General features: G+C 35.4%; 1 pseudogene; it reads right to left on the bottom strand.

The window, feature by feature from the left end:
- Positions 1-12,677: 12,677 nt before the first annotated feature.
- On the bottom strand, positions 12,678-14,131 carry LOC141690902 (growth-regulating factor 2-like; annotated as a pseudogene).
- Positions 14,132-16,166: the final 2,035 nt, after the last annotated feature.

Genomic DNA, 16,166 nt, shown 5'->3' on the forward strand with positions numbered 1-16,166 from the left:
TCAAGAGGAATCCCAAGCTTAAGTACAAGTCCAACTACAACAAATTCCAGAAAGGTGGATCTTCATCCTCTAACACCAGCAGTGGTGGATACAAAACAGGGATGGTTGATCGGAGCACCATTAGATGCTATAACTGCAATGAGTTGGGACACTTTGCCACAGAATGTAGGAAGCCAAAGCAAGTAAGAAAGAACTCTGAAAGGGCTTATCTGGCAAAGGGAAGAAGCTGGGATGATACTGACAGTGAAGATGAAGATGAAGGAAATCTTGCTCTTATGGCTATTGATAGAAAAGCTTCATCGTCAAGAATAGAGGTAAAACTTTCTGATGCTGAAATGGTTTATCATCTAAGAGGTAACTTAGATTGTGCACGTCGTGATAATGAACTGTTAAGTTTACAGATCACAGACCTTGAGAAAGAGGTCAATGAATTAAGACTTGTGCACATTAATCAAGACAAATTAAAAGAACAGGTATCTTTTCTAGAGAATAGAGTTGACTGTTATAGAAAACTCGAAACTATTCTCAAAGACAAGATCACCGGTCTTGAGACTAAGGTTAGAGCCTACTTCAATTCTTGTTCGAAGGCTAAAGAGTTCTACAGTAAGCAAGCTGTTAATCAAACATCTGGAATAGGTTATGATTATAATGCTGCTATTGGAGAATTAGACATAAACTCCCCTCCTCATGTCTGTGCTAAAGGGAGGGAAGTACCACATGTGCTTAAGGGTGTTGATGAACCCCTCTATAAAGCATCAATTGCTGAACCATTTGATGCGACCTCTTCTGTTATTCAAGAAGAAATACGTGCTGAAGATCTTGCTAATGAGAAGGTTGTTTCCAAGTCAAGTGTGTCGAAAGTTCCAGTCAAAGTTGTGAAAGCAACTGAGACTAACTCAGACACACATGAGTTGGATAACAAAAATGCCATGTCTACCATGCATAAATTCCTTGCTGTTAATCACTCTCATAAAGCATGTGGTGTTTCTAATTGTATGTCTTGTGCTTTTAATATGATGTATGCTTATTTTAATGGTAAGCATATGTCTAATGATAAGACTACTCCTCGTCAGCATGTGAATAACAAGAAACATGATAGGTGTAAGACTGCTAGTCCTTCTAAGGCTAGAAAGGAGACATTTGTGCCTAAGCTTAAACAGAAATTTGTTAAGGCTGTTTACAAGGTCAAATGTTCAGTCATTGAGGATGTTGAGACCATTAAAATTAAAAATGTTGTTTTGCCTGACAAAGGATAATTCTACAAGTGTGCCGGGCCCAACCAAGTTTGGGTTCCGAAGAAGGTCTAATCCATTTGAAGTGCAGGGCATTAAACAGGTGTAACCGGTAGTATGGATTCTTGACATTGGATCATCAAGACATATGACCGGAGATAGAGCCCTGCTATCAAATGAGGATTGAGAAAGCTGGCCCCCTGATTACCTTTGGAGATAACAGCAAAGGTTTATCTGAGGGATATGGCTGTTTGCAAGCTGGGAATGTTATCATTGTAATTTTGTATATTGTGCTAGGTTATTATCAGGAAGCAGTATCCAACATATAGCACCAGTGACGAGACTTGGGAATATTACGACATATCAAGCACCTGCTGCACATTACACTTGGAATTGGACTCTAGTAAGATGTGTACAAGTGTAATCCTGATTGGTGAATTAAAAGAGGAAGTCAGTGCACCACAGTTCATGGACTTTGCAGCTGCAGATCTATTGGACTATGCAATCTCTTATTCACAATCTCACTTCAGGTTGGTATGAACTAGTATACTGCTCAAGCAATCGTCAAGGACATGGTATGGCACTCTAACATAAGTTATAATTTTATATGAATAAGTAGAGTCGTTATATTAATAACTATCTTATCACTAAGCACAATCATATTGTTTTATATGTGCAGTGGTATATTGATTATGCAACATAACAGTTGGAATATAAAGTACCTGACAAGTATCGGTCAATGATATTTTGTTAACATTATGTTGAAGATATTTGTGAGCTTTTGATATGAATGAGAATTACTTAGACTTTACCCTAAGTGATCAATGTTTTATCAAAAAAAAAAAAACTCATTCATATTGAAATACAAAATCAAACTTCTTTCTACATTAGTGATTTCTTATTTCATGTAAAATCTTTTAAAATCACTATTGTACATCATTATCTCTATAGTGCCATATGTTCTGTGTTACAGGTTCAGTCTCCAATGACTTTCTTTCATTGACAGTCATGAGGTTGAAAACCCACAACGTCTATCCCAGACTGTAAAGACAAACACAAAAACAGAACCAACCAACACTCTCTTACCACTAAATGTAGTATGAATGAGCGTGAGGGAGATAGTGCCTTAGTGCACCACATAAGGAAGGTTCTGTAGTCAACCCAGTAGCTCTGTCTCCTACATGGATGAGTAGTATTTAAACCGAGACAACTGCTAGCCCCCAGACATCTTCTCAAAAAGATGTAATGACTGAAAAGGCACAAAAACAGTTACTAGATTCATTCTCTCAACAGGGTGCGTCTATTGAATTTTTCCTGTCGGCCAAGGTATCCGATGTAGTGTCACCACTTCAAACATAAACAATTCTTGATGCACAAGAAGAGGTTACACACACAAAGGATGAGTTGACGGAAACAAGAGTTTCGACCATTTTAAGGTCAGATTCGATTGTTCAAGGTTCGTTAGTGGACCAATTGCCTTTACAGGTGTTAGGAGAGGATACTGATCCAAAAGCCATATGTCAGTGGTCAGTGTCTACCTCCCCAGGCTTAAATCCCCTGGATGCATCTGCGGATAGTGGATCTGACATAGGTGCAGATCGGCAACTTGTTGACAATGATTCAGATATTACCTGATAAGTCACAAGGAAGTGTCTTCACAGACATTAGAAGGGAACTTTGATCTTTATGCTAAAATCGTTGGATCATTGTTTACCTTCCCAGAATTCAAATCTGGAACCCTAAAAGGGAAACTAGCAACTTGTAGATTATGACTCAGATTTATCTGACGAGTTTAACAAGGATGGGGATTTGTGAACTCCCATTGCACCACCTGTGACCTCCTTAAAGGATGGCTAAGGTGATTTTCCTTGCAGGTACAGCTGGATTATGGAGCTATGAGAGAAGAGTGATACACTTATGAGAATGAGTGTAAACACGAGTGGAGAGAAGAGTGAAACACATGTGAGGTACACTAAACAGAATCACACACTCACAGTGAGGTAGAAAGAGAAACTACTTGTTATTTCTTTTCCAACCAAGTGAAATATGAGAACTCCTTCAGACGACGGCATACATTCCTTCTTTAAGGGGGAGATAAAAGCTTAAGAAATAGTTTGGAGGATTCCTCAACTAAGGGGGAGAAATAGCAGGGAGGAAGAAAAAGATCCTAAAAATGTACACTACACCACACCATTGTTGTTTCTAACTACGGATCCTATTGTACGGGAGAGGTGGTAAACACAAGGTGATTTCCTAGTAAGGGAAGAAGCAGTTAGGGGAGTACCATTGGTTTTTATCTGCGGATCCTATTGTACGGGAGAGGTGGTAAAACGAAGGTGATCTTCTTTAATCAGTTGATTCTCATAGGGGGAGAAGCAAGAGATATGGGCTTCTCAACAGGAAATGTGGTTGTACATGTGAAGATGGAACTACTTGAAGATATGTTCAGTCTAGAGGAACATCTACTTGGAATCTGGAAAATGTTAAATCTAGTCCAGAACTTTTCTACTATTTACTTTGCATTTCTGTTTATATCTTTTTCTTATTTGTTAGTTGAGTTATCCTCTAGGTATTTGTGTGTTATTGTCTAACAAACAAATAGGGGGAGATTGTAAGTCATATGTCATAGCCTATTTGTATATTCGAGGATTCAACTCAACTCAAATAAGAATGTAATAAGTAAATAGTGGATCGACCGTCAGAGAGATCTCGCAAAGTAATATATGTCAAAGGATTCAGAAACAAGGTTTATCTACAGACTTGAGGAGTTAATTCACTGGAAGAAGTTCAAGAAGTTGATCATGCCTCAGTGATATAAATCAAGATCGTGGATTTAATCAAGTGACAGAGATCTCGTCAGAGTATCATTAATTACAAGGATTTAATCTGAAGAAAATCAGAAGAAAATCAGAGTATCAAAGTCAACACATGAAGAAACGTCACGGAAGTTAGTCACTCATGAACCAGACAGTACATCGAGTGTCAACGTTGAAGTGGTGGAATTGATTCATAATTTTCAGTGATTTTCAGAAGATTTGCAGAAGAATGGTTGCTGCTCAAGACTAGAATTAATTCTCTATTAATTAATTAAGTCATCTAATTTAATTAAGAAAATAAATTATATCTGTGAAGAATAATTTATTTATTAATTGAATTAATTGATTAATTAATTCTGAATTAATTTTAGGAATTTTCAGAAGTTTAATTGGTTTAAAAACAGTCTTAAATCAGTAAGACAATTGAAAATGAACTAGCATGACAATCTGGATTGTCATACCGATTGTCATGCCAAGTCATTTCAATTGTCATACCGAAAGTTACACTAAGAAGGAGATTGTCTTGCTAGTTCAACTGATTGTCATACCGATAGTCATTGTAGTTCAATCAGATTGTCTTGCTAGTACAATTGAAAGTCCTACTGAAAGTCTTGCTGAGCCAAAGAGATTGTCCTCCCGATTGTCATTGCAGTTCAAGTAATTTTGTTGGATTGCATACAAAAAGAAAAAGAAGCAGAAGACATTCACTCACTGAAAAAATACAAGAACACAGCAGCCGCCTAAGAAATATTTCATTGTTCTCTGCTGAAATTCAAAGATCAATTTCTAGATTGCAAAGTTAAATCCAATCAACTAGAAATCTTTATCTTGTTCTTGTGTAACAATCTAGCGGATCAAAATCCCTAGAACTTAATCTCAAATCGCGTTTAGCATTTGATTCTAATTATTGTAAAAATAGAAAAAGTTCATGTCGAATTTATTCTAGATTTGTGATAATTGATTTGAGATTAATACCTTGTAATCGATACAGTTGTTGTAACACCTTTCAAGTTTAATAATATTTTTATTTAACTTGAATTTTGTTTCACATTTTTTTTATTCCGCATTTATTCGATTATTTGGTACTGTTTGTATTCAACCCCCCCTTCTACAAACAAATTGGGACCTAACACTGGCTCTAGTTCATGGTTTTCTTAGAACTTTTATTTGGGGGCCATCTCTATTAGTTTCAGATGCCTGTAGATGTTCTTTCAAGGACGTCCCAATTGGCCTAACCCCTCCATATGGAGGAGACGTCTTCAATCACTCTTGGTCGGCCATTGAGACCAAGCTCTTGAGGCCCTGGTCGGCCGACACCTCAATGTCCAGAGATTCTCGGCTCTTCGGGATCTTGTTTCGTGGAAGTTCTTGAACTTCAATCTTCTCAATATCAAGTCATGGCTATAGATGACCATAAGTGTTGGTTTAAGAGCTAAACTTTGCTCTTACCATAATACTTTTACTAATAATTATAATTAGTGTAATTAGTCTTGAATTAAGACTTATATCTTAGACTTTCTTCTCTCTTTTTTGTTCGAGGATTCTCTGTTGAGGGTACCGATCTTCCTCCTAATATACCCTTGAATACATTTGTTCTTATTAGGCGAACAGCTTCCTAAAGCGGAGATGTGTGGGGCTCATGCCTTGTATCAGGTACATGTCTTATTTTTAAAGCTTTCAATACTTCAAATTTAAGGGGGAGCCTTGCTGGCTTAAGGCCTCCCTTGGAGGCTGGTCGGCTAGAGCCCTTTCCGAGGGATGTCTAGTCAGTCAAAGTCCTTCTTTGGAGACTGATCGGCCTTCTTTGGTAGGCTGGAGTCTGTAGTGTAGACTTTAGTCGACCAAATACATTTCATGAAGCTAGTTTTCTAATATTTTTTTCTTATTAGCCCAATGCCTACTCTGCAGCTTCTTTCACTAAGAGTGCAAAATTGAGGAGTTAACACATGGCCTTGAGGGCATTGATGAAGAAACTTGAGAGAAAGTTTCAAGATTGGGATTCTAGAGCTCTTTTGGCATTTATCAACAGTCAGAAGACTTTGTTATGATGATGGACACCCATGATGACGATCCGCGCTCTATTCACATTTCTATTGGCTCCGATTATAGCTCTTACCCAGATATGGTTAATTCGTGAGGCTTTCCTAGCCTTTGGGCTGTTTCTGAGGTTGCCACTATTGGCCAATCATCTGATTTTGGACTATAAATTGCCCTTCAGTATTTAGGCATTGCATGGCTTTATTTGCCGTGTGTGGCTTGTATTCAACGGTTATCTATTTGCGGTCTTTGATGGACTTGAACATTTTCGGTGTATAACCTAATTTTCCATCGTGCCTTGATTTATGATCCGCCAGGATCTCCTGCATTTGTAGTTTGATTTTATATTCATCTTTTATTTTTGGTACTTTGGTCCTTCGGGACTTTTATTCATTAGATTCTTGTACATTGGTCGACCTTTTTCCTCCATCTACTACTAAGTACTAGGAACATGTTTTTCATGTCCTAAATATAATAAACCATCAGGTTTGAAATGTGCCAAGTATGAGGCACTTCGTCCCCTCTCAGGGTTTCCAACTTGTAGGATCCTCGTCCTAATATTTTCTTGACCTTATACGGCCCTTCCCAGTTAGGGGTTAGCTTTCCTTTCTCTTCAACTCCTGATGCCTCAATCTTTTTTAAGACCAAGTCTCCTTTCTTAAAGAACCTTTCTTTAACCCTTCTACTGTAATAGAGGAAGCCTCTTCATTGATGCTCTGCATTGTGGGCATGGGCCTCATCTCTGACCTCGTCAATGAGATCGAGAGCGAGCCTCATGCCTTCTATATTGATTTTTGGTTCATAAGCTTCGACCCCAGGTGATCAAGGGTGATCTCAAGGGACACCACAGCCTTGGCTCCGTAAGCCAGCATAGTATAGGCAGCAACTCGTCTGCCCAAATGTTCCTTGAGCGTTCAACCCTTTTCTTAAGTCCATCAAGGATGATTCTGTTAGCAACTTCCACCTGCCCATTTGCAGGGGTATGTAACCGAAGTGAAGTGAAACTCTATACTGTTATCGTTGCAATACTCTCTGAACCCCGCATTATCAAATTATCGCCTATTACACGTGACAAGGATGCGTGGGATCACATATCAACATATCACCTTCTCCCAGAAGAATTGTCCATTCCCAATATTGCAAAAGCGATGGGTGTGTTGATGGATGTAAGCCTCTCTAGGGACTGTCGGACTATTGGTGCATGCCTCTGGCATCTGTCTTATTTCTTTACATAAGCTTTTGCATTTTCTAGCATAGTTGGCCAGTAGAATCCCAGTTGAGTTATCTTGTGAGCGAAGGCCCTGCCCCCTAATTGTTGTCCAAAAATCTCCTCATGGGGTTCTCTTAGTGCCTCATCTGCTTCAAGAGGTCTCAAGAACTTCAAGTATGGAATAACAAAGGACCTTTTACACAGAAGGCCATTAATCAATGAATATATCAATGCTCTCACTGACAGCTTGCGTGCCTTCTGGGCATCATCGGGGAATCATCCAATCTCAAGGTGGGTTTTGATCGGGTCTATCCAACAACTTGTCATACCAACCAGTGCTACCAAATTTATGACATGTATAGTAGGGGTCTTCAGGACCTGGAAGTAGATACTTCTCGATAGTTATTGATTTCGAACTGGGATAGGGCATCAACCGTAGTGTTCTCCTCTCTCGGAACATGTTCTGCGTACCATTCATCAATTTGAGTCAGGATTTCTTTCATGAATCTCAGGTACTTGGCATAGTATCATCTTTGTCTTCAAACTCTCCATTGACTTAAGCAACTACAAGTCTTGAGTCTCCACGGACCTTCAGATTTTTTGCCCTTACGGCTCTAGACAAGCATAATGTAAAAGCCCAAATTTTTGACATCGGTAAAAGACCTTTATAAATAGTAACCTTGCGGTTTAATAAAAAATTTTGCGACCACACCATATAAGATTTTTTAATTTAAGATTCCGAGTTGATATTATGATTAGACGTAGCAAATGAGTTTATGTAAAAGTTGTTAGTTTTCGGAGGAAAACCAATATTTAAAAAATGACCTTATTTTATGAGCTATCAAGAAATACGAGAATTCCACAACGATCAAGGATTTAAAATTCTATGAATATAACCCAAGCTCAAGTATGAGAAAAAATTGGAATTACAATTAAAATATTTACACCGCGAATCGCTTACGAAGATTTACCACGAAAACGAATAAGCGACCAAGCAAATACGTAAGCGAATAAATAAATGAACCAAGACCATGCAAATCCCATAAAAATTAATTAGAAATAAATTATCAAAGCTAGCTAATAAAATTAAGAATTAAGTGAAAGACAACATTCCTTAAAATAAAGATTCATGTTTAATAATTAAAATGCCAAGTCAAGTGTGATGTGCAAGCTAAGACCTAGGCTTGAATTGGAAGCATCTTATTGAACACATCTTCTACATATACAATATATATAACAAATATCACCCAATACTTCCAAAGGAAGCTAAGCCAAGCAACTCTCTCTCTCTCTCTCTCTCTCTCTATCTCTCTCTCCCTCCCTCCCTCTCCCTCTCCCTCTCCCTCTCCCTCTCCCTCTCCCTCTCTCTCTCCCCCCTCTCTCTCCCCCTCTCTCTTCAAGAACACACTGCTGATTTTCAAGAACAAGGAGGAAAGAAAAATTCAAAACTCACATTCTACTCATTCAAAATTTATTAAATTTTTACCAAATCTGCTTCATATCATGGGAAAGTCACTTACCAAATTTTAAGCCTATCAATGAAGTTTTCAATTTTAGAAAAATGTTTGAAGTTGAGGGTGAATAGTAACTCCAAAAATCGCTAACTTGTTTTCTTGATTTTTTATGGAAGTTTAAGGCCTTCTAAAGTTCAAGGATTTTAGGAAATTATTAAGTATTAAAAAGCTATAAGGAATTTATAAATATCATCTACCCTTTGATTTACTTGAGTTATAAGATTGAGTTTGAGTTATGTTTAAGTACATGTTGATTCATTGAGTTTGAATTATAAAAATTTAGATTTTGATGGTTGATTGTTATGGATTGATGTTGGTGATGATTTCATATAGTTTAGTGACTGATATTGTAATAAATATGAAGGAATTGGTGTTTGAGTTGTTGCCAATGAAATTAACGTAGTTAAAACCGGGAATCGTTACGCATATAGCCGTCGTAAGATCCGTTTATATTTAGGACTATTTTAATCAATAAATACAAATATAAATTTAATATTTTTACACACCACTGGATATAGATGTAAATTTATTTTTTTCTAGTTTTTAACCATATAAAGATGGTGCCGAGATGATTTACGGATTAGGAGAAAATTCGTTTTAGTGAACATAGTCGAGAAAACCAAACTGCTACTTAGTTCTGACTTTGAGGGTATAATTGAGGCCATTAAACATTTTTAAAATCATGAAACTTGGTTAATAGATTACTTATACAATGTGGAAGCGCTCTTTAAAATTTCAGCTAAAGATTTTAATTTTTCGTTTTTATAAAAATGTCGGAGCCGAGGTCGCGTAAGGAGTGATCATCAAGAATAGCTACTGCCATTAAACTGCCACTTCGGGATTTTCACCCCTGTTATCAGAAAACAATTTTCAAAAAATCTGTTCTAAATGTTTTCTAGATCTTTCACGCGAAAACGGTGCGTCAATTGAGTTAACGATTTGAGAGAAATCAACGTTTTAGTGAAATCGGTATGAATAGTAAAACTTCGTAGTTGACCGAACTTTTGAAATGCTTTTCACCTATTTGCATTCATTTTAGAATCTGATTAAGATTATGATATTTATTTATTAGAAAACCCAGAATGAGTACAAGTTGAAAACGTATCTTGGACTCCAGGCAAGTTTACAAACCCTACCTTTTTAAAACTTCTCTGTTGTGTTTTTTTCTAACAATTGTGATATATACATGATGTTGTATTACGATATTTTACGAATTATGATATATAATCTCATACGATATGTTAATGATTTTGGTATAAAAATTATTCCCGGATTTTAATTGATAACACTAGAGAGTAGCGTTGTATATATGAGATGTATATTTAGACCGAGAGTCGGTCAATATAAGTGATGAAAACCCGGAAGAATTTCAGAGGTGTTTTTATTTAATAATATTAACGCTAGAGAGTAGCGTGATACATATATTGTAAACCGAGAGTCGTTCGGTATGTATTATAGAAAAACTTGGAGGTATTACGGAGATGTTTTTGATGAGTAAAGTGCATACTTATATTATTCCAATGGACTCGATGTCCTCTTGCGAAGTATTAAATACCTCGAACTTTTATTAAAACTATTTCCAAATATCGTGTTCCCTCAACTCATATAATTTATTTAAACGATGAATATTAATTTAAATATTCATTTAAAATAAGAAGTATTCTTAGATGAATTCTTATTTATAAATTTTAAATATTTGACATTTACTAAAGATTTAATCTATTTACTTAAACATAAATCAGTTGGGGAATATTATTTTAAATATTCTTTTAAAATAGAATTGTTCGAGGTTAATTATTTTAATAAATGATAATCGATTATTAAATATTTATTTAATGATTTTATATGGTTTAAAACTTATAAATCTTATTTCAAAATATTTTCTAAGTTTCAAAAATCATTTTGGTATTATCCGAACTTCGAAAAATATTATTTCAATATAGATTAATTATTTTGACTATTGTGTCAAAGGAAACTCCCCCTTAAATACTTATCTGTTAACAATGATCAACCCAAATTATCTTAGTACTTCCTCCGAAAATTCTCTGAAGTACATATATACATATATAAGATGAGTTGTGTCAATCAACAAGTAAAACGCTTGAGAAACTTCAATATAATTCAAGTTTCAGTTTTATAATAAGATTCTTTAAAAGGACAAGGAGGGGTAGACTCTAGTACTTTGTGTACTGGAGCGAATACTGGTGTGCCACATGTAAACATGTGAAGTATGTGGAAAGCCTGGATGTATGGGCCACACATAATATGCCCGAATGCGACAAGGGTGACAACTAGATGTATGAGAGTAATCCTTCTACTAGTAGAAAAGGTTACAAATTTCCGTATTACGACTGATCATCGCATGCGGTGGCTCCGTTGAATGTCCTATATTCTTCTAATTGGAATTGAGATGTAATATTGTAACCCAAGCCTAGGTGTTGGGTTTACCATTAAGGTATTTGCAGACTAATAAGTCAATCAAAAACATTATTTTGAAAAAAAGTGTATAACACCAAGAGATTGATTCTCCTGAGTACATAATACTATCGAGAGCATTGTAAAGTTATTTTGATATATATATATATATAAAATATCTGATTTGATTTAAATAAAGAAAGGTGTACCACCAAGTTTTCAAATCATCCTATTATACGATGAAGTATTATTTTAACAGTTATTTTCCAACTATTTTATACATTATGGTTGAGCATCATTGCTCACTCTTGCTTTCTTTTAAATATCATAACACAACAGATTACCATTATGCCGGTGTGGGAATTAGTCACTTGAAATCGTGGGGAGAATCCTTTGCAGCTTTGTCTCAGGAGGACCAGAGTATTCAGATAGTTATAAGATGTTAGTAGTAATTATTATAATTTCATGTAGAGGTTACCATAATTGTTTAAGATCCTGTAAAGTACATTTGAGTTGTAATAAAAGAAGATTATATTTTTTACATCGTTTCTAAGGCTATAACTTGTGTGTGTGGGCGTGAGATTGAGGTCTCACTACTAGAAATATGGGATCAGACATAGGTTCAGAACTGATGTTAAAAAAAATCTGAACCGATGTCTTCGCGTGTGATGTTAAATATCATCAGCCTTTGACATCGGTTAACAGTCGATGTCTACTACAGTGCTATACATCGGTTTTAAGATTAAATGTGATGTCTTTGCAGCAAATTTTAGCTTATATTACAGTATTTCTAGGTGAATATGAGTATATTATGAGGTATTTATCCATTAAAATATGAAACTTACAAGCTCTAAAAGCCATTTATTAAAATTCTTTCGAACAAACCGATGTGAAATGCTAGATCAGACATTGATTAAATTACTTGCCCGATGTGAAATGTTTGATCAGACTTCGGTTAAATAAGTCCTCCGATGTGAAATGATGGATAAGACATGGGTGTTCTTCACGAAACTGATGTTAAATCTTTTTGTTTAACATCAGCCAATTTCTCTAACCAATGTTATTTAACTTAAAATACATTGAGTTTTTTTCCAGAACCGATGTCAAATGACTATTTCACATCGATTTTTAGTTCTTTTTCGTTTAATATTATTTTGTATGATGTCTTTTGTACATTTTTTATATCGCTTTACATGTACAATTGTGATGTTAATGTTCTGTAAATTGCATGTCATCCTGATACTATTTACAGCCACAGGGAACCAAAATAATGCAACATCCCAACAAAAAACATCCATTAAGAAACATAAAGGTACTCATCCAAATTACAAGTCTAATACCAAAATATTACTCATACCATACTATACATGCATTTCAAATAAAATACAAGCACCAGGACCAGGAGACTTTGTCTTGTTTCCACCTATTGCACCAGGACCAGGAGATATAGCTGTTATTTGTTTTGGATGTCCATGATGTCTTTAGATGAATCATAGCTTATCATTGAAGTGCTTTTCTGGAAAGGGTTCAGCAGCGAATCAGAGCAAACAAGTCCAAATTCACTCCTAGAGGGTTCTTGATATAGATTCTTCCATTTTTGAGTCAAAAATTGATTTTCTTTCAGACTAATGTTCGAAGACAACATGGAGAGTCCTGTACCATCTTGTAATTTCTCATCAACATTTTAGTTGTTTAGGTAACTTCTGCTGAAGAAATACACAACATCAGGTTCAGGTTCAATACTTGAAAATTAGAATGTAGAATAAAAAGTGAAATTTATGTATAAAGCCTTTTTCTAGTAGGAACTAGGAAGTAGTAGTACCACAATACTATGCCTAAGGGTAAAAATTATGTACTACTACTTGACAGAGTAATACATATGCACATGCATCAACTAGCTATGTAAATTCAGAGAATGTAGCCTATAAGGTAAATATGTGCAAAAAGATTAAAGAATATAAAAAACCCATAAGTAAATTCTCCATCACCTGTTAAGATGGGGAGTTACAGAAGGATAAGATGCACCATCCTGCAAGTGGGTTACTTGGTGGTGCGAGAGGCCAATATTGTTAGATGTACCGTTGGCCGGAACCACTGAGGCAGAGGATGTAGGCATAAACTTAACAGTAGTGTTGGTGGTTCCAGAGACGGAATGGCCAGTTTTACCTTCCACAGGCTTTGTTGAACGCTGGAATCCTCGGTTGACATGTCGCTCACAATATTTTTGGTCAGGAACATGAACAACATCTCTCGAGCATCGTCATTTCTTGCCATCGGTCTGACGACACCTCCCTGTCTTAGGATCAGTGTTGTTGGAAAATCCCAAATGAAAAGCACCCCATCCCACTGTTTGACATAGAACAAAATTACTTACACACATGATTTCCCTAAAAATTCAGTACTTCTCTACTTATTCACATTTGGATTTACATGATATATAATTCCATAATAAATAGTACACTAAAATCAAACTATTATTGTCCCCAAATGGCTAAAATATAGTACAAACAGTTCTATCTTTCCAGGGGATAAGTAAAACTGATCAAGCAAAGATAGACAGATAGAGAGAAACATAAAAATCAGTCAAAAGGCTCAAACATAAACATAACAAGATTCAAACAACAATTATACTGAGTTCATATTGAAAGGGATGCAAGCATATACTAACCTTACATGTAAATAAAAATGGCATTATATAAAAGACCAAAATGCAAACTTACAAGTGTTGGGTCTTAGATAGGAACCTGGAAAACTAGAGAAACCAGCGGAATCAAGGGCTTTTCGAATAGGGCTGAGAAGATTAGAAGGGACGTGGGAATTTACAGTGATATACTTGTAGATCAAGGCCTGATGTCGTAGCTCCATCCATTATGATGGAGTGAAGGCCCCTGATAATATTCCATGCATGTTTGCACTATTCAAGCCTCCAGAACCATACTTCCTCCATCCGATCGTAGATCCCTCATCGACTTGTCAGTCGACCTCGGAGTATGCGATGGCGATATCGGAACCATACTTCCTCCACCCCTTCTCTGTGAATTAGACTCCATTTGTTCTACCTCAAATTATCAAATTACAATCACCTCTACATAAAAGTAAAACCTAGGTCAACATACCTCTATACAGAATATCATTTATTATTATTGTCGGTAAGATAGTGCAATTATATCATACTCTATCTGATATAATTTTGCAAGAAATTAGAAACATTATCACAATGATAAAACTGTAACTCAAACAGATGCTTCATACTTTGAATATTGTTTCTCTATTGTTGATCCCATGACAATCCACCTTATGTGTTTTTGAGCAATTATGTGCACTATACCTTCATCAACTCTCTCCATTTTAATCCACATCTTACCTGTCAGCACCCACATAAGCACAAAGGTTAAAATGTACCATATAAATATGATAATGAGTGCAATAGAAATTGAGACAAAATAATATTACATGTACCTTCATCTTTTTTCTCAATTGACTGGAATTGAAGGATATTAGACAAATACATAAAGGCAAAAACAATCATTCCATATTGTGAGCTTGACTCATTAGCAGATCCATCATCAGCAATTCCTAGTATAACTTCACTCCACCGTTAGAGCCCTGAAGTTAAGATTTTGGAATTACTCATTATTCAATATACTATACTATACATACAACATTCAATATCTATCAGGTAATTTCAAAGTTAATACTACTACTAACTTTTCGGTGCAGAACTTTTTCAGCTTTAATCTGTCGAGCAAGGACCCCGGTCATGAAACGTTTGGTAAACCTTAATAAAATAGACTGATTACTTCCTTTAGACAAACCATATTGCTTATTTAAGAATAGAGGTTCTTCAAGCTCCCAAGAAGAGACGGTACATATCATCAAACCCACAAAACAAACTGGAAAATAAAATCACAAGACTAAGCCAATATCAGCAAGAATAATGCTAAATGCTAGAAATTATATAAGATTACTATAATTCCAGTAAACTAATAAGAAGAATAATTATTTGTAATAAAGAAGCTGGTCAGGAAATCAAAACTTAAATACCATATGTACAATTGCCCCTATGTCTTACAAAGTACCTCTATAACTGAGTCTTTGGCTTCCTTCATTAGACCATCAGCAATTGCAGCTTTGTGGAAGAGTTTTGCTCACTTTAAAAGCATAGTTTGTGCCCACTACTTTGTACTTTTTTCATTGTTTCCATGGCCTTGTTAACCTCTTCTTGCGTACAAGCTAATAATATACACAAGACTACAAACAATTTGAAAGTATGACATGGAAGTCTTTAAATATCATAATCATTGAACTTAACTTTTTAACAATCAACAAGTCTTATCTCATATACAAAAAAATATCAAAACTCTTATTTATTAATTAATTAACCTGTGTTTAATTTTTAGCACATGAATTTTAACTCACATTAATAATAAAACAGTAATATTCAATACTAAACTTTGGCCTACTATACATACAATAACTTATGTAAATACAAAATTTAGGCATATTCTACAGATCTAAATTTTAAATATAAAAAAATACTCAATGGACATTATAGAGGATATGACATATTTAAATCTTTTGCAATTGATTATATTTAACCAATTGTACAAGATTTAAACAAATGTTATAAAAAAGGAAAGGAAAGAAAGAACCTTGGGTGCTATGAATGGGAATCCCTGCACATAGAGGCTGCATAAACACGAACCAAGAGTAAAAAACACGGAGATAAATTATCAAAAAATGTAGCAGAAAGGTATATAAATACTACCTTATATGAATCTTTTCAAAGCTAATTTACACAAATCTTACCAATTTCAAGCTCGATTTGTGGTTAATTAGAATTAAGCACGATTTATGAGGTGTAAATTAGGGTTTATTAGAAAGTATGATGTATAAATTAAGGTTAATGAGAAAGGAGACAAAGGAGAGAAACAATGGACAG

Source organism: Apium graveolens, chromosome 10 (assembly GCF_009905375.1).
Source record: "Apium graveolens cultivar Ventura chromosome 10, ASM990537v1, whole genome shotgun sequence".
Classification (NCBI taxonomy): domain Eukaryota; kingdom Viridiplantae; phylum Streptophyta; class Magnoliopsida; order Apiales; family Apiaceae; genus Apium; species Apium graveolens.